Source organism: Bombus terrestris, chromosome 10 (genome assembly GCF_910591885.1).
Source record: "Bombus terrestris chromosome 10, iyBomTerr1.2, whole genome shotgun sequence".
NCBI lineage: Eukaryota > Metazoa > Arthropoda > Insecta > Hymenoptera > Apidae > Bombus > Bombus terrestris.
The window spans coordinates 15,904,250-15,923,973 of record NC_063278.1 but is presented as its reverse complement, the minus strand read 5'-3'; the positions used below and the strand labels follow the sequence as shown (position 1 = coordinate 15,923,973).

Below are 19,724 nucleotides of genomic sequence, written 5' to 3'. Positions count from 1 at the left end.
TTTGCGATAACGAAAGAATTCAGAGTGCTACGATCTTTCCAAGTATTTATGTCGTAACTAAAAATACGTGAAATGTTTGAAATACAAGTGATTTCGTAATTGGCACGTAAGATAACAGAAAAAATAATAAACAAAACTTTTTCTGCCTAATAGTAAGTAACGTAAATTACGATTTGTCTCGATGATCCTACCGTAGCAAGGTTATTCTCGAATATTACTGATCTTTGCTTCTCTCTCGCTTTAATGGGAACAAATCAACAAACACGTAACGAGAACGCCATAGGATATTAAAGTACGCAGAAAAGAAATAACGGTTTACAAGGTAATCTGCTCAAAATATTTTCCGGGTTTTTCGTTTGACACAGTTACGGTCGCCGTACTATCGTATACACAGTAGCTTGGGAAAATATTCGAACAGTCCTACGATCTTATAATATAAATATCGTACAAAATTTTAAAACCTAACAAGACACGCGACTATCTTGATGATATGCTGTTAAATTTTGAAAGCAGGTTAAATTCGAAGCAGATTTGAAACTACATATAAAAATTACGAGATATTTATCGAAAGAATACGCTTTAGAAAAGATCACCGAAGCATTTGATTTATTCCGCAAGATTTATTCGCTGTATTATTAATTGTATGTTTAAAATTATTATTCATGCTGTATACTAATTTTTCATTAAGAACATGGTTCCATAAACGTCTCGTAAAGTCTACGTACATCTGCGGATTGCATTCGAACGTTTCTACGATAATCACGATGGTCGCGTTCTATTATAGTAACAACGAAATTTCAAAAATATATTCAGAAAAAAAGACTGCGTCGAGCGTTCGAATACTTTCATAAATGTTTACATTTTACTAGTCCAATAAAAGATACGTACTCACCGTAAATACGAGGATAATCCGTACGTAGTCGAACGGAAGAATACTGCTTTGCGATCAAAGAATCCTTCGATTCAAGCATGCACCGTGTACTCGTGGCACATGTCACACAAAAACGTATCAAGGAGGAAAAATAAAGGCAAACAAAGAGCCGGCGTATTATAATCGAGGAAAGATCTATCTCGTAGTGACTCTCGTCTTTATTCAGCTACTCTGTTCCACCATTTAGCACGCTCGAGTGACACGCGCATCAAGATCGGTTTCTCGACACGTACGCGTAACGATTATTCGCGCGCCTACCCTTACACAACAACGGTCGTTAGGTTAGCTCGCCGGTTAGGTTAACTACGCACGCACAAAACTGCCAACGGAAAATCCAATTTCTGTCCGTCGCCGTTCGAGATTGTCGTTCGACCCACAGGCTTCGGAACGCGAGAACGAAAGCACCTTGAAAAATACACACGCGCGAAGAACGCCGTATTTGTTTAGCACTTAGGTCGAGTTTCGGCGTTGATTTCGAGCGAAACGATACGCGAGAACGACTTTGCAACGTACACAAAACCGAGCCGATTTCGGTAAAAAAGATTTTGATAGGAACAGGAAGTTTCCTCCACTTTCTCCACTAAAAAGCGAAATCGTCGCCAATAAACTTGCGGTAGGGCGAGCACGATATTATTTCGCTGTTTGCCTGTTTCCTTTGTTTTCACCGGCAAGCCGGTGCACCGATGCACGCTTTTTCTTTCGATGTTCGTAGTACTCTGGTTCTTCCGATCTTCGTTCCTCACGGCTCGGCCGCTGCTGCGTGACTGACCGTTTGCTGCCTTTACTAGACACACCGCACGAGGCGCGCCGAAGGCAAACGAAGGGGGACCGACGGTTCGTCGATCGGAAACGACCCTCGGGTTGAGGGAGCCTTCCTTTGTTCAGGCGAGACCATGCAGCATGGCTCGCAACGTACTTTCTCTCTTTCTCTCCCTTTTTTCCCTTCCCCTTTCCCTCTCGCTCGACTCTTCCTCTCTATTTTTCACCTTCCTTTTCCACTTTTATTTCTTTCTCTTCCTTCTATGCACGACGGTTCTTTCTTATGTTCCCCGCTCGCTACGATTCCTATCTCACCTCTTTATTTTTCTTTTTTCTTTCTCTTTCTCTTTCTCTTTCTCTTTCTCTCTCTCGCACGATTCTCGCGCTTCACAGCCTGCAATGCGAACGATCACACGGTCTGTTAGTAACTGAAACGACAGCGACGGTCACACACGGCGTCCCGACGTTGGTAACGATGGCGGAGGCGGAGGTGATGGCGTCGGTGGTGGTAGCGTCGGTGGAGGTAGCGTCGGTGGTGGTAGCGACGGTGGTGGTGGTGATGATGGTAGTGTTGGTGGTGGTAGTGGAGTGGTGGGGTTGCTGGTGATGATGGTGGTGGAGGTTGGCGGAGGTTGATGGTGGTGGAGGTGGTGGTGGTGGTGGTGGTGGTGGTGGTGGAGGTCGTGGTAGTGGTAGTGGTAGTGGTGGCGGCAGCGTCGGCGGCGTCGGCGGCGTCGTCGGCGTCTCTCTTCGACAAAGCAGACTTGGAGGCGGAGGGGGTGACAAATACAACCACTGCTACCACTCGTTCCTACCCCCCTTGTATTACCTTTCGGGATGCCGAGCGGCATTCTGCACAGTTTGCACAGACTGGGGATGTTCGATTCGCTTAAAAAAAGTCGATTCTCGATCGATTCTGAGCTCCACCGTGAGAACCGAAGAACGACGAATAGATTTAAAAATCGTAAATACGTATGTATATGTGTATAATTTTTTATGGTTTTTAGATTGATTTCTAGGATGCCCTCAGACAATCGATAATATCGTTAAGAATCGATCTGAAAATCATAAATATGTATATATGTATAATTTTATACGATTGTTAGAGATTGATTCTTAGACTCAGACAATCGATGATACTGTCAATATTTCAAGCTTCTCCATCTTTCATGGATATACGTAGGTATATATCGTTATCTTGCATCTTACACCAAAGTCATAGACGGTGTAACTTTACAGATTTAAATACCTATCCTTTTAGATTCTATAAATGCTAAACTCCGAACAAGCCTGGAGTATTATCATTATTGCCATTATCTGTTACACGCAGATTCAATCGTTTCGGAATATAATTGGAAATAGAAAAAGATATTCGTATCGATTTTTATTCGCGAACTGGAAATTTGCATGTTCGTACGTTTGGCATAAGAAGAATTACCGCATTGCTAGGGTGAGAAATCTTCCTTCGCGATAAAAAGGTCGATTCGCTGAAAAACCGACAGCAAAGAATCGATTCCGATTCTTTAACCGAAAGAATTGATTTTTCGAAGAATCGAGTCAGAATCGAACGTACCTAACTGCACATCGATATTCTCCTCGCGCGTTTCACCATGCCATCAACTCGCGGTCATCAAGGCGGTTGCGCGAATCCGAATGGAATATCGGTTGAAAGATATTCGTCGCGTACTTAGTTTAAGTGTCATTAACTTTCATAGGATTTAAGGAATGCCCGTCGTTTCATTTATAGCTATTCATAATCGTACATACTTGGGATTGTGTACTTGTGGAATTAGCGGGTACATCGTAATTTCGAAGTCTCCGTGTCTACTACTTGAGTTATATTGAATCAGCGTAATACGAATATCGTAGAATATGTATTAATCACAATGAGTTGCGTAGTCTCACGAATTTCACACAATAATTATGTACATAGAGATTATGATCTAATAAATATGCGGAAGAATATAAAAGCAGATCAACAGTTTTTGTATCTTTGCTTTAAAGGAGTGATTAAATCGAATTTATCGTCTAAAAAATCTTCAGAATTCATTAACACGCGTGAGATAGCTAAACGGTAATGGTATTATAAATATTTTTCAAACAGAATATTTTTAAATATAGCAAACATTAAATAATATTTAAAGATTGATCTTTAGCAATTAATAAAATCTAATATCAGATTTCTGCTAAGAGAACAATTTCTTCGTTATTTTACTAATATTCGGAAATATGTAATCGAGAATGTACGAGTTCGTGACAAGCTGAGTTTACTTAGCGAGTATGGAATTAGTCAATTCACAACTTTTTATTTGCTAAACGTATTACATGTTTGCTTTCATTTGAAGAATATGCCAAAATCGCGAAAGACGCTATCGCTGTTTTTAACAATAATTTTAGAACACGGTTGTTCGTATTTTTTAAAAGTAACACCTAATATGTACAGAATAAAGCAGGAACAACGTAATTATTTATCAAAAAGCTATTAAAATGTGAAAACATTTCAATGAGAAACATAAACACTATGATATTAGTATGATTTTTAACATTGTAAATAATCTAAGAAAGATAGTACGATTCGATACATTTTTAAAGTTAATTTATTATTATTTCGAGTAATAAATACAAGTAGGTGCTGCCGGCACCTATAGATCATATGCAAGTTTAAAGGTGAAGTATAGAAATGATATCGTGAAATAGTATCCAATTATCAGAACAGAGCTTATCTATACCATAACCTATGATGTGACATATGCAGTCTTTCGCGGATCGATAACTCCCTGTTGTCTTGCAATCTATCGGTTACGATAATCTGACAATGAGATGCGTTATTTGTTTGTTAAGATTTCCTTCGCTTCGCTGACGCTTGTTTACGAAACAAAGCGCAATATATTTTATATGATTATCAAATGTTTTTCAGTTATAGATAATAAAATTGCGCATGTATACCAAATATTTGTAAGATTAATCTAAAAAGTTCTGCTGTAATAAAAATCTCCTTCGTATCACTATGTACACGATTATTTAATTTAATTTAATTTAAATTTAACTTTGTTAAATTATTTTCATTCAGTATCCCGACATATTCCTATCGATATTATTTTATTCTTCCCTTCTGCTTCGGATTAAATGTTATTCCTCATAAATAACAATAAATATATAACAATCCCTAACTTTACTTCCCAACGCATAAGATTTATACGAGACTCGAGCGACGAAAACCTTATTTATCGTCGTATTATTCCTATTGATCAGAGTTTCGCATATTTCATTATCGCGTATTTTCTCACAATATCTGTACGTACTGTCAACCCTCTTCATTTTACTCTAGTTTTACAACTGTGACGAAGCTAAACGAAAAGTAGTTACCACGACCGACAGTTTTATTTCTCCATACGAATCGTCGTTGTACGTTTATTCCAGTTTGCACCACTTTCTCTTTACGCGGATTTTCAATATTTCAAACTTTTATAGTTTCTTACTCGACGATGGCGTATTCCCAAGTTTCTTCAAACCAATTAAAGCTATAACCCATTGTCGAAGTTTCTCCCTTAACTCGTCGGCTGTGAAACGGCGAAAAATCAACCAAATTTTTAAAGCTGACGAAAGAAATACGATAGCGTTTAACCACAAGGGAGCGACAAGGCGCGCCTGCTTTGGAAGCGAGAGACGTTACGTGCAACGACCATAACCTATGTATTTTCTCTGCTTTATGGTTATGTTCCGTTTCGTTCCATTCCGTTCCCAGCAAATGAATACAAAGACCAGAGGTTCTCAGTTTGTACATGGAAAAAGATGAGAAATTCCAACAAGTAACGAGTTGAATCTCTGCTAAAAAAGTGTATCAGATTAACTGGATTAATTTCGTGGTAAAAGTATGCGACGTACCCGTTATACGTCTGTGTAAAAATCTACACAATGATTATTCATTCACCAAAGTATTCGAGGATATTCAAAATAGAGTATTTATCGTAATATTTAGTTGCTTGGATACTTCTCTGCTTACTTTCTGTTTCTTTAATTGTTTTAATTTATAGAAATATCATTTAGCCTAAATATTCGCGGTTTAGTAATTATAGCGATTATAATAGCAAAATTTGAAAATTTATACACGTACAAGTTACGAGATATTTATCGCAAACATATACTTAGCGAAAAATTAGTATACAATTAGTTGGTGCTAAAAATGGCCTCGCTACGTATTGTGGATTACTAATACTTAACTTTCGCGAAGTATATGCTTCTAACAAATATCTTGTACTTCTATGCACGGTTTCAGATCCGTTTCAAATTTTACACGTACGATCAGGATGTCTCGTTACGGTGCTAACGATATTTCAAAATATTCTATATTTATTTTATATTTATATTTATGTGCAAATAATTTTTCACTAACCACAGGATTTACATCGATGCAAAATTTGAAACCGTTTGTGGAAATTATTATAACGTAACTGCGTTTTTTCGACGTGACCACATGTTTCCTCAACTGGAGTGGCCTGATAAGAAAACTGAATGACGTAAGTATTCGTTATCAGATAGTTACGAGCGAGTAAGGGCTTATTCCCAAAACTTGTTACATTCATTCTGCAATTTAAATAACTGTATCTGTATTCGTTAAAAATTTGATGTATTACGCGGGATTTACTTCAGCTGTACACAGGTAAAAGATGATACCTATACGTATATTATTACTCAAAAAATGTCTGTTCTTTATTATTCAAACGATAAATAATTCAAACTTTTCCATTACGAATAGAATTTCCGTATAATAAAGTATTTTTATCGAAGCTGTAGGAACTTTCCCAAATTACCAAAACGATAAAATATTGTATTAATTGAATTTTATTAAGATATACTGTTCTTTATTATATCGTAAAGGTGGAGCGTGAAACATTGATGAAAATATAATAGATAATATAAATCACACCATGTTAGTGAAATTGCAAATTCTAATTATAAAGGGAATATATAATTCGAATCTTTTTGAGATAGAATAATTCGTACCTTACTGTGTATTTTATAAATTATGCAAGTAGCTGTAAAGTCATTAGTCAGATTTTACTGACGATAAGTTAACTTTTGTTTCCATTTACTATTATTATAGCCAGAAATTTCTATTAAATTAAACGCATCTTTTCCTTATTGTTCCGGTTAAATAGTCACTAAATATTAATATCCATTTATTCATTCACTTCTCGATTAAATTAAATAGTAGAATTATTAGCAAATGTCTTGTAACCAATAATCGCTTTTGACTTATTATGGTATTAGGTTGTTCTACATGTTTCCTCACTTTTTCGAATCAAAAGTTTCATAAAATTACACAAAAAAATTATTCGATTAACATAAATATTCTTCCGCGTTTTCTACCGCCCTTTTCCATTTAGAAATCAACTTTTCTATTCCCAATTTATAGCAGTTTGGTGATTTGCGATGGTGATTTGGTGATTTGGTCGACGTTTTCCTATCAAAATCCATTTTTGGCCTATTTGTATCGGTGAAAATACTACTACTTTCCCATAATTGTACGACGACTCGAAACATACGTGTCAGGAAACAGCTGATTCTTCGGAAAAGCAGCAGCTGCAGTCGCATACGCATGTTTGCCGAGCAAAGTCAACGCTGTCTTTTTTTTACAAGATACTGACTATAATTTTACGTTAATACAGAGCCCGTTATACAGCCCCGTATAACATGTGCGAGCGGACATGAGACGATTCCATAACGTGAAACCATACGAAGGAAATATAGGACACAAGTTTTTCATACGGCGCTCTGTCTTCGACAGGTATATTTGAACTTGGTTAATTACCGCATTAGTATGTATATTAGTAAAATAAGTCAGTTTCAAAATCGTTGGACCAAAAACGAGCGAAAAATCCTCTCAATTTTGAGCTACTCTTTGAAAGATAACGTAAAGTATCGAGTACGTACTTAGTCTGTGGAAGATATATACTCGATAATCGAAAAGACGACTCACTGATCCTTCGCTTAGTTCCTTTATCGACGATAATCCTCCCGTCGATAGGTTTTCTCGTCGATCGAGGCGTCTGGTTGGAATCGAGTGTAATCATGTTGGCGTGTGCCACACCGGAAAACAGCTGACTTGTATTTTTTCGTTAGGGAAGCAGCTGGCCTCCCAGCCCATGGGCCAAGAGTCGTCTGCGTTCCTTATACTGGGTGTTCTTTCGATTAACGATTCGAAGCACACATTTCACGTACGAGTTAAATTTGAAATGATCTCGTAACAAACAATTATGCAAACTAGAACAGATAGAATTAAATAATACGAATGTTTGTTATACGAATCGATATCTTTACAACACAGTCGGGAAAGAAATAGAAGAAGAAGAAGAAACTTCACTTTATTTATATGACAATTGTGTAACTATTTATGCGCCTCAAAGAGAGAATTAAATGATAAGAATGTTTATTTTAAGAATCGATATCCTTACACGCAGCTGCAGAAAATAGAAGAAGAAGAAATTTCACTTTATTTATACGACAATTATGCAACTTAAAGCATATTTACGTACAGCCGAGGAAAATAGAACTTTGTTTTATTTATATGAATTGAATTCAAATTTGATAATTTTAATCAGTGAAAATCGATAGAAGTCACTATCACCTAGCATAGGAATTAGGCTATGCAAATGATAATATCAGTAAATGAATCCGTTAATAAAGCTAATCCCGAGTTTCTAGTTGCACAATGTGAAGCGCCGTAACGAGGGTGCACGCACCGTTACAAGCTTCCCATCTAATTTTAACATCCAGGTTACATATTATTCCCATAGCGAGAAGTTCAGAACGTTGCACGCATAGAAACGAGAGAAAGAAGCAATAGAAATGCCATTCAGCTAGCCGATAATTACGTAACTTTCACTTTCAATCGTTACTTCTACGTCATCTACGTCTGATTTATTTTATACTCTGCATTTATTTAAATACCAAGAAAAGATGTCGAGGAATTCCATTGATTCTTTAAATTTATTCCTATCGAGATTGAGATAAAAATATAGGAAAGGAGAGCGTTAAGAAATGGCCACTTTTAGAGGCCTGCTTGCCATCGAAAAATTCTCGCAGGACGTTTAAGAGCATCTCGAGAAAGTTGAAAAGAATGAGCGCAAAGATGAAAAAGCGGTAGCGGCTCGATCTACCTATGCGTTACGCTTGATCGTGTTCTTCAAATACCGATCCATCAACGAAATAATTGTTCAGTAAATAGTCAATAATTGAAACAATAATTGTTGCTACATGCGAACAGCGACCAACGACACGTTCACCAGCTTACGACCCTATGCAAATGTTACAATGGTTTCCAATTCGGTTTTGCTCTTGTCGATTAGTACGTTAACAAAGTATTTGAAATTATCCGAGTGCCTAGAATGCAATTCTATTTTAATAATGAACCGTTATCAGATCGTATTTCGATTTGGTATTTTTGCTGCTCAATGGAATCGGACGCTATTGCAATCTGAGATTCAAAGTCGTCCCTTTCAAACATCGCAGTCGACGGTTGCAACGAAGAAAAAGTCTTATCTGCTTACGTCTTCGAGCTAATAATATCTCTGATTACTCTGATCCTCTTCGCACTTCATAATTACTTCAAACGCGAGTATCTTACGTTAATTCTGTTTCTAGACTTAGCGCAGTTCGTTCGTCATGACACACGACACGTACGAACTCGGCCAACAATACGTTGGCCATTATTCTCACCTAGCGATAATCTGGTTGTAGCTCAGATCTGCTGAATTTCAAACTTTGATACTTTACGTCGATATAATCGAAAGAATGAACGAATAAAGGACGAACGAAGATCAACTGCAACGCGTGGGTAAATTTCATCGCCGCTACATTTTTTAAATTATATAGAGTCCTACTTAAAAAATTGTATAATAATCGTTGCATACTGTAATGGTTACATGTAACGTTTTATACAATCACAAGTTCACGAAAGGTAAAACAGGAGTTAAATATGAGAAATTTAAATATCGCAGATTTTTAAATATTAAAGAACGCACGGCTCAGTTCGATCTTCACGAGAAAGTTTCGGATTACACGCTCCACGTTTTATTCCACCGAAAGAGCGAAGCAATTTTAATGAAACTTGTATTTAATACTTTTAAGTATATTTAATTTATTAATTAAATATATTTTTGTTTATAATTCTTTAAAACAGAAAGATATACATGAACGGTAGATGTGCATGTAAAACTCACAGTAAGATATTATTAACAAACTGATGAACGATCATCTATTTTCTCTTAAGCTAATTACTGTATCTCAATAGGACTTATTGGTCGTTATCTATCATCATCGGAAAATCAATTAATTCAATTTGTCTTTTTATATCCTATTCTATATATATAATCTCTAAAACAAATTTTGTAGGTAATCAGTGAACGAATCGTTATGATTTACTCATGTAGAAGATCGGCTCGTTAAATTCTTGAGGCGATTAAACGCATCCTCCCTATGCAATCCGCTATACTTTTAAATCCACTGCTAATAATCTTCGTATAAGATAGCTACCGTACAGTTAACCGCACAATTATATTTTTCAGTGTTCACGGTATTGCATGCTTCGGTAATATGCGTGAAATGTAAATTTTGTAAGTCTCTTTTTTAAACATTTATTAACACGATCTCCTGTTTACTTTTAGACCGCTTGACAAAAGTTGAAAGATATTGTGAAAAATGAAAATTGATAAATATCGTGAAAACTGAAAACTGAAAAATATAAACTATGTTAAAATTATAGACTAAAGTATAAAAATATAGACAATATAAACGTTGAAAAATATTATAAAAAGTAATATTTCAAAAGGATCGCATAAGAAAAACATTAAATTCCTCACGCACAACACTCATTACAAAAGAGCTAAGCGGAGTAAATAGAGAACAGTATATAGAAACGAACCTTCCAATTAAATTCAAAAGAGAAGCCAAAGCACAAACGAGGCTGGCAGGAAGGTAACAATGGCAAATCAGCGGAATAAATGAAGTATCACAATATGTAAATGAAGAAGAACTAGGTCAAAATGTGACAAGAAAAGCTAGAATCAATGGAGCACACCCTAAGAGAGTGACCAGTGTATAGTGAACTTAAGTCAGAAATGTAGACAAATAAAAACAGCAGGCTAATTAATTATAATTATGAAAGCGAACACTGAAGAGGTTGTAAAAAGACAGCACTACTTCATACACGGTGCGATGAGAATTAGAGCAATTTGTCTGGAGTACTGTGATAGCGTACCTTCGCTTGGCACAATGTGATATTAATTGCTAGTAATGAGACTAGAAACGAGACTTAGAAAGATATAGCACCAATCAACGCTATATCAAAGAAAGATTGTTAATTATATATGTACTCGTATATTTTTGTAATATCGTCGCTTTAATTGATACTTATATGTGTAAAACTTGCTTATTACCTACGCTCGTAATAGGCAAAAACCTAGCACAAGAATAGTGATAATAAACAACAGAAAAAAAATACTTGTTTTTTCACGATATTATTTTATGTAATAGTATTTTATGTAATATAAATAGATTCTAAACAACAAAGTAATCTTGAAGAATATTAAGGACGAAGATATGTCCATGAATATAAAATCACTAATAAAAATAGTAGATCGTTTATATTTTTACGATCGTCTAAACAGTGAAAATAGGATCGTTGAAGATATAAAGCATTTCAGTGTAGAAAGCTTTCGACATGAATGGTATCGAAACCGAATTTGCTGAATAATGTCAACCTACAAAGACTAAGGAATATTTCAAATAATATTAATTATACCACTATAACATTGATTACACGATATCTCATAAGACACAATATTCTGAAACAAGAAGCAGAAATAAAATATAGCCAATGCAAAGAATATATATGCAATATATATAAAGAAATATAAAGAAATATAAGGAAATATATATATATTGCATATATATTCTTTGCATTGGGTACATTTGCTATATATGTATTATACTATATTATACTATATTATATATATAAATACATAGTAGAGTATAATATAATATAACATAATATGGTTATATAATATATATCAGATCATATATATAAAAGGAGTCATAAAAGAGTCAAATTATAATTACGTTCCAAAAGAGACAGGTCTATCGCATGGTGAGAGTGAGAGTGTTCGCGTTGCTTTGACGATTTTTCTTGCGGTGAAAACAAACCAAGGTTACAACGCTTTGTTGCGTTGTCCGTGAGCTCCAATTTCTTGTGTAATTCGTTCTGCCGAATAACCATTATAGACAAGCTTTGCGTAATTTCAACGATCATCGAATGACCCTGAATTTTGCGTTTTCTCTTTAACCTTCTTTTTATTTTCGTCAGTCTTTTTTTGTTGGTCTGTACAGTGGCTCGCGAAAGTATTCCAACGCTGCTGCTGTCCAAATTCTTCATTATGCGAATAGTTTTCGCACGTAAAAGATGCAATTCTGTATGATAATTTTTATCGACGATCAACGATACTACTGGCCAAAAGGCGACACAACTTTAGGAGCAATGATATTTAAAAGATTGCCGTTGCGTGGTGGCATATGCTTGGCTGGTACTGAATGTGTAGTACTAAAATGGGCTTGGTAAGAACTAGCGAGTTACACCGAGGACACGATACAGAAAGAAGTGGAAGATAATACGACGACAGATGTGGAAGAAACTCTTTCTGCATCGCACGCAATACCAAGAACGGTGATTGTGATAACGCCGGCATGATAGAATGGTTTCAATGTGATGAAACTTCGTCGATTGACCATGGTAATAATGTTCTTGTGTGCTTCGAATAACGAACTGGAACATCAATATAATGACAACGATGACATATTCCTCGACATTTTGAAGTATTCGAGGCTTTAGGAATAGAGTTAAGATGGTAAGAGGAACGAAAGGAATGTAATTAAATCTTATCGAATTAAATCTGCTAAACAAGTTGTACGATTGCTAACAAGTTGTAGGATTGCTATTAATATAGCAATATTATAAATTATATATAATTATATAAATATAAATTATCATATTCTTTTTCGAAATACACACACGGAGAAGAACATCAGGAAAGTACTCTTGCGGCTACGAAAGAGAATTCCAAAGATTTCTTCGATATTTTTCACGTCGCTGTTTCCTCCAACTGTATTTTACTATTTTATGAAACATAACAGGAATTGATGTATTATAACGTTATAAGAAACCATTGCTTGGTCTTTAAGAAGTTAACCAAAGATGTTAACTCCTATACCGTAACTAAAATTTATTATAATTTAAAATTTGTCTTATCGTCTGGTTTTACGCTTATGATATTTAATTCGAATACTTTTCCGAGCCACTGCATATACACGATTTGAGGTGCATAAACAATATTGAACATAATTCTTTATACAGGATGCTGGAAGTTATATAGAAACGGGGGCGAAACAGTTTCTTGCGAGACAAGAAGAAAAAAATATGGAATAAGATTTTCTTATGGAAAATTCAGTTTTCGAGAAAATTGAGTTTAAAAGTCCGCTGCATGCATATGCAATATGCATATACGACTAAAATATAGCAAGATACCGTTTATTAAGGGACATACAATGGCCATCGTGTTCATACACAATATCACACGACTTTGTTTAGTGTCTTATTTACATGTTAGTCTTGCTACCAGCTGATGTAAATAAGATAAACCACGACAGCGATGTACACGCGAACAGGCAGTATCTCAGTACATACCGATGAATGCACTAAAATGAACTACCTATCCAATTTGGCGTATTTGCCATAGCTAAGAAACTATTAGAAATTACAAATTGCAATTTACAGTAAATTCTGATTGAAACGACGAGAATCGACGTTTTTCATTTCGTAAACATTGACATATTTTCCATAAATGGGCGGCGTATTTGATACAATTTGTTTCACGGCATACCGACCACGATATACAAATTCTATTTGCAAGATGGTAATATTAAAACTACAGTTTATAGTAAAGGCATTGAAAGTTTGAATCGATAAACCTTTGTTTGTTTGTTATGAGCAGTTCTTCGGATTACGGACATTTTTAAGATATTCCCTTTTTCCGATTACCGCATTTTCATGATTTACGAACTTTACTATACATGTCTTTAAATTACCAATGTTCTGCTGCAATAATTCTCTCAGATACAAAAGAGTTAAACGGAAAAAGAACATTTCTCTTTGAAGACATTTTAGCTTTTACGAAATGTCGAGAATTTTTATCAATTTCCATCTTGATACTTTGAAGTAATCGTGCATTTCTTTAAATCTATCTTTTGTAGCTTTAATGGTATCGATAACTCCGATGCGTAATGCATTGTGAACTCGCGTACAAAATTAATGCGTAATTAATTAATTACGAGAAATTATTGGCGATTAAATTTTAATACACAAGTGGTTTTACAAATGTTTCTTCCATTATTGGCATAATTTGACATCAAATTGATTAAGCTACAAATATAATTTTTCTCACAAAATCTTTTCTTTATATCTGCATAAATATCCGTTTAATGAGATATTGTACACGCGTAATTACTTTCAATGTAGTAATATAATGAGAAAATCGATATTCGGAAGAAGAGAGTCCATAATCCTCTTTTGAAAGCTTTGTCATTTTTCATTGGAAGCAAAATAAACGTTCTTTTTTTCGATGTCACCATTCTACAGGTTGTTCAGCGAAATGGATGTACATTTTTCAAGTATAACCAAAAAGCGTTTCAAACAAAAGTTGATGTGTTTTGAACCAGCTACAAATTGAAATATTTAAAATCGTCAGATAAATACTTCTTTCTATAAATAATCAAGATCACATTGAACTTTTTTAAATGGCACGATGTATTTTTGATTACGTAGAATTATAACTGATGCGAAGATGATTTCAACGACCTCAAACTATGATCTTCGGTTCAAAAATTTCAATATCGGTTTAATAGCTCAGAACAGTTAGATCAGGCGTTTATAACGACGTTTGTGTTGCCAACAATTTCTATAAATGAAAGAAAATTTTAACTTTGAATGTCTGGAAACACGATTTTGGCAAATACGTCAATATTCCAAACAACTGCTCAACTAGTACAAAATATTAATTGCGCGCTCGAAGGTTTACAGAGTTAAAACGTACTAACGAGAATACATGAATAATTAGATGAGCATAGCTTTACATATAGCAGCGAGGATAATAATTTCAACCATTCTGTAATAAAATTTATCTAATAAAATATCTTCTTTACGCGTCCTTGAACTTGTTAACTCGTAACTGTTACCGGAGACATTGTATATAAACGCGATAGCCGTTACTATGTATATATATCGCTTGGCAAACTGTATCTTACTTAGTCGTCACTAGATAGACGTATTCGACTTTTTCGAAAACTGATCGTAATTTTTGTCCTTATTTTTGTAATCGTTACTTTCACTAGCTTCATCGTTTTTTCTTCGATGGCAGGATAAGTTAAAATTTATTCCGTTTTAAAAAATTTTACTAATCAATTCTGCAACAAATTTGTAACAATGACTAAAAATTGCTGAACGAATTATAAAACGATATGATAATAGAAATATTTATGGACTTTTTATCACGTATTTTATGCATCGATATTTTTTTGAAGTAATGAACCAATAGTAGGAGAATATGTGATTATTTTGACTAGCATTATAGAAAATTTAAAACTAATTCCTCAATTATTTTACGTGTATACACATACTTTAAATATCTTTAATTAACGCCCGATATTATATTCTACTTCTAGTATATTCACAGGGCTGTTTAATTAAATTCACATCTTTAATTAATTTTTATATTTCCCCTTTGTGCGATAATTTTAATTTGTTTATACTTGATTTTCACTAGACTGATACAATGCTTATTATATTGAGTTATCATTAAGATGGAGTATATACATTGTACATGTATAATGGATTCTTTTAAATACGACTATCCTCGCGAACATTCCGGTGGAAAAAGCCAGCATGTGGTTATTTTTTATCGAAACAAATTTCACGGCTACAGTAGACTACATAAAAGCACAACAACTGTGTAAGGGAGAACCGAGAGATAGAGCTTCAGAGAATCGAACGTTTTTTGCTTCTGGACATGTACACGAGGCTAAAAGCTGACGAGAATAACGAGAGGAACGTTTATCGCCCTGATCCGTCACCTCCGGCGCACATGCTGAAGAAATTAAAATTTTTTGTCCATTTCCTCGAACGAACGACCAGTCACCATCCACGGCAGACCGTCGTGGGATTCCAACAAAAAGAAAATAAAAACGAGAAAACGAAGAGGCGTCTGACGCCATCGCCGCGCGATGCTTCCAGAATTCATTAATGGAAATTCTACTCACCGGCATCGTTGTCTTCGATCGCTACTTCTATCTCGCTCTCTTCCGGTAATAGGCGGTAAAACTTTTGAAATTACAGAAAATATGATACGTACCTGCAAATAAAAAGAAATAGACAATCAGTGGAAAATGCAATAAAGTTTCTACAATTGTTCAAAGTAATACGATATGATCGAATATTGACTAAAATTTTGCGCTTTTCAATCTCGGACCGATTTAATGTACATTTCGTGTTATAGGCTCGTAATATACGGATAAACCATTAGTAAAATCGATAAATCTCGTTTGTCGTAGATTTTGAGTTCGAAACAGTTTCATTTTTCCAGATTCCATTCATCCTTGGCACTAGCTATGGTGTACGTTGCTCCAGAAAAAAATACGCTCATAAAAAGGATCATAAGTTTCACATTACGTTCATAGATTCATAATTATTGCGATCAAATTGATTCCATATTTTCGTTTTACATTTAAATACTCTCAATCAGTGTGACACATATGTATTGCACATTTTACGAACATGAAGCGTGAAACAATAAACCGCGGTTTTACCGTGGAATTGCAATTGACGTATTTCCGGAGCGAAAACAATCGCCCAATCACGCCTTAACCGTCGATGCACTTCCGCTGTTCAATTACTCGATCACTGGGCTTTAACAAGAGATGCGAACACCAGATTGTTTTGGGAACGGTGAAATTTACATCGAACGAAATGAACATATTTGAACGTACATTTCTATTATATTTCATAAAATCAAATTCCGTAGAATACAACTGCACGTTCATTTTTGACATTTAACGTATAATACTAATAAGCGTTGGTAAATCACAGACTGTTCGAACATAAAATATATTTAGATAGTCGCGTTGATATGCTATTAAGACGTTAAAATCAATGATCTGAGTCTTACCTTATGTATTGTGTTACAACAGTTGTCAAACGAACCGGTAGTTTGAATGTGATATACTTGTAGGTTAGGTTTTTGCCGGCTCAAATACACAAATGTATATTTCTTTTAATTCACGTTTTCCAACTTTAGATCGCTACAAACTATTATCTTGTATCGTCTAACAAACCGATGAACGATATTGTACGCGTATAATATACATTTTAGTCGTAAAATTACATATCAGACTTCGTTTCACGCTATGTGCGACTCGATGTTACTCGCAAACTCTCGTGTCGGGCTCGTGTAACTTCGTCGTTGTTCGACCAGGTACGTATCTCGATAAATAGGGAGCTACGGTGCGAAAAGATATATAGATACGAGATTTTAAGAAACGATTCGATCGTTTAAATATAATTATATCTTTTATCTACTACGGATTATTATTTTTATATTTCCTTATTTAATATACAAAGCTACTATTCAAATAGTGAAACTGTTCTTTTAGCAATAATAATTACGAGAATATGCCTGTTGTAACTACAGATATTGAAATTAGACAAGTACTTATATATTGGAAATATTTGTATATAAATATGATGATTATAAAGATATAAAGTAAGAATATTTCTCAAAATACCTGCTCTTTGAGAAGAATACAAATACTTAATATCAAATATAGTAAGTAACATGTTTTAGATATGTAAATGTATAAAGGCTATTCTTTTAAATAAAAGACAATTTAATTGATTGCAATTAGGTTAAATAAAGACTATACATATACAACGATGTTACCGAGGAACACGATACCTAAATAATTTTGAAAATCAAGTTGTATACAGTCAATCAATCTAAATCCAAAATCGATAATTTTGCTTACGTCAAATATTTCCGAATTTATATTACGATACAAATACTACATAGTATCGATGAAATACACCATACTGTGTTTAAAAGTGCTCTAACATATATCCATTATAGCGCGAATCAGTTTGTACGAATATGTATGGGCAAATATTGGCCATACAATGTTGCCATACACCAAACTAAAAAATATAGTAAAATCCATATATATCCATATACATACACATATACGACCATAACCCACACCCATAACACATTACACGTATAATATTATCTACTTCATGAACTTCATAATATAAACCTTATCTCTACCTTAGCTCTAAATTCATTAATTTAACCTACATTTTACCTCTAATCTACATTTTAATCTTGCTCCACCTACAACTAATAAATTACTAGTCAACTGCTACCTTATTTTTCTAAAAGTCTGTAGTAACAAATTGGTTTCGTTTATACTTTGGTTATACTTTTACATTTATATATGTATATTTTTTTTTAAGAAGAGGAATAAATAGTTAACAATAATTAAATTTATATAATCAATAGAAAGTAATAATAATTCAGTTTGTGTTTCGACTGAAGACTGAAAGAAACAACAAATACAAACAGAATAAAGACATTAGAGAGTGAAACAAGATTTCAGAATACAAGAATCGTCGATCGGTGTTGGTACGACACATAATAAACGGGTTTTCCTTTCGCGCCAGGCGAGAGTAAGAGTAATCCTGCAACTTTCATTTGCAGCACTCGTTCGGCCTCGTGATGTCATAAATATAACTCTGTATCGTAATCCGAATCCGTGTTCTCGTGGTGAAAGGTTCTGATCGAGAAAAGAGGTTAGTATCGTGGGGTATAAAAGCGAACCACAATCGACTAATTGAAATTACATAAATATAGCATTACAATAAAAATTTGTATTCTTAGTATTCGTATAATATGACGTTCTACGTGCGTGGGATTCTTTCGTGAATAGATGCCGGTGAATGTTTGTTATATAAGTATTTTCAATTTATCATATTATATTAATTTCCTTAGCATTTTTAAATACGACAAAAGTTATGATGTAAAATTAGTATGTGAGGAGGAAATAAGCGCATCTTTACGACAAAATAGAGTACTGCGTTTATATTCTCTGTAATTATGTATGTACGCGTACGTGTATATTTAAATTAAAAATTCAAGGATCACTATTCTTATGGGGAATTGTCGATCCTTGACCTGTTATAGTTACCTACAAATTAGTCGCGCAATAATCAATCTAAATTCAGTTTGAAAAACACAGCCTCTTCGCTTCGCTAAGTTGATATTTTTCGAAGATACTGTCATACGAGAAAATTAGATGGGAAAGTGAAACTGAACGTTTTGTTGGAAATTTTATAAAATCAATTACTTATACCCAGCACATTGTTAACTTTTGTTCTCGGCTCAAATTACCGTGTATTTTAAGGATAAAACTCCTTCTTTACAACGATCGTTTAAAAGTGGTGCTTTATTTTTTGTTGCAGTTTTATTGCATTTATAATAAAAAATATGCCTCCAGCGGTAAAATAACTCAAAGTACACCCCGAAGAAATTGCACAACCAGATTTCTGCCTTACGTGCATATGTTTAATGTGTACCCTCGGTGAATGTGTTTAGCGTGTACCTTTAGTGTGTATGCTTGACGTCTTCTTTACGCGTGTGTATTCAGCATACATGTTGAATGCGTGTGTTTGGTATGTGTATTTGGTACGGCACGTTTACGTGATTATATATGTACAGTATGGGCTCACATATTGCGGATAAGCTATCGTAGATATTTATTATAGCATTTATATCTTGATCAATTAAGTCCAAGTTAATATCAAGTCATATTATTCATATTATTAGTACGTATTTTCATACGAGTTCAGAGAACGTGATAATATGAAAATGAAATATGCAAC

At 34.4% G+C, this 19,724-nt stretch overlaps 1 protein-coding gene across 4 annotated transcripts in view; it reads right to left on the bottom strand.

Annotated features, from left to right (window-relative positions):
* The window catches only part of LOC100650048 (brain tumor protein), a 109,449-nt gene extending 92,093 nt beyond the window's left edge, over nucleotides 1–17,356 (bottom strand). For 2 of the 4 annotated variants that reach the window (XM_012313094.3, XM_012313099.3), the window contains exon 1: nucleotides 893–2,250. The gene's annotated coding sequence lies outside the window, so the exon portion shown is untranslated. Of the gene's footprint in view, nucleotides 1–888; nucleotides 2,251–16,959 lie in introns of those variants that run through there. The other 2 variants (XM_012313100.3, XM_012313096.3) reach the window with 2 other exon arrangements.
* Nucleotides 17,357–19,724: the final 2,368 nt, after the last annotated feature.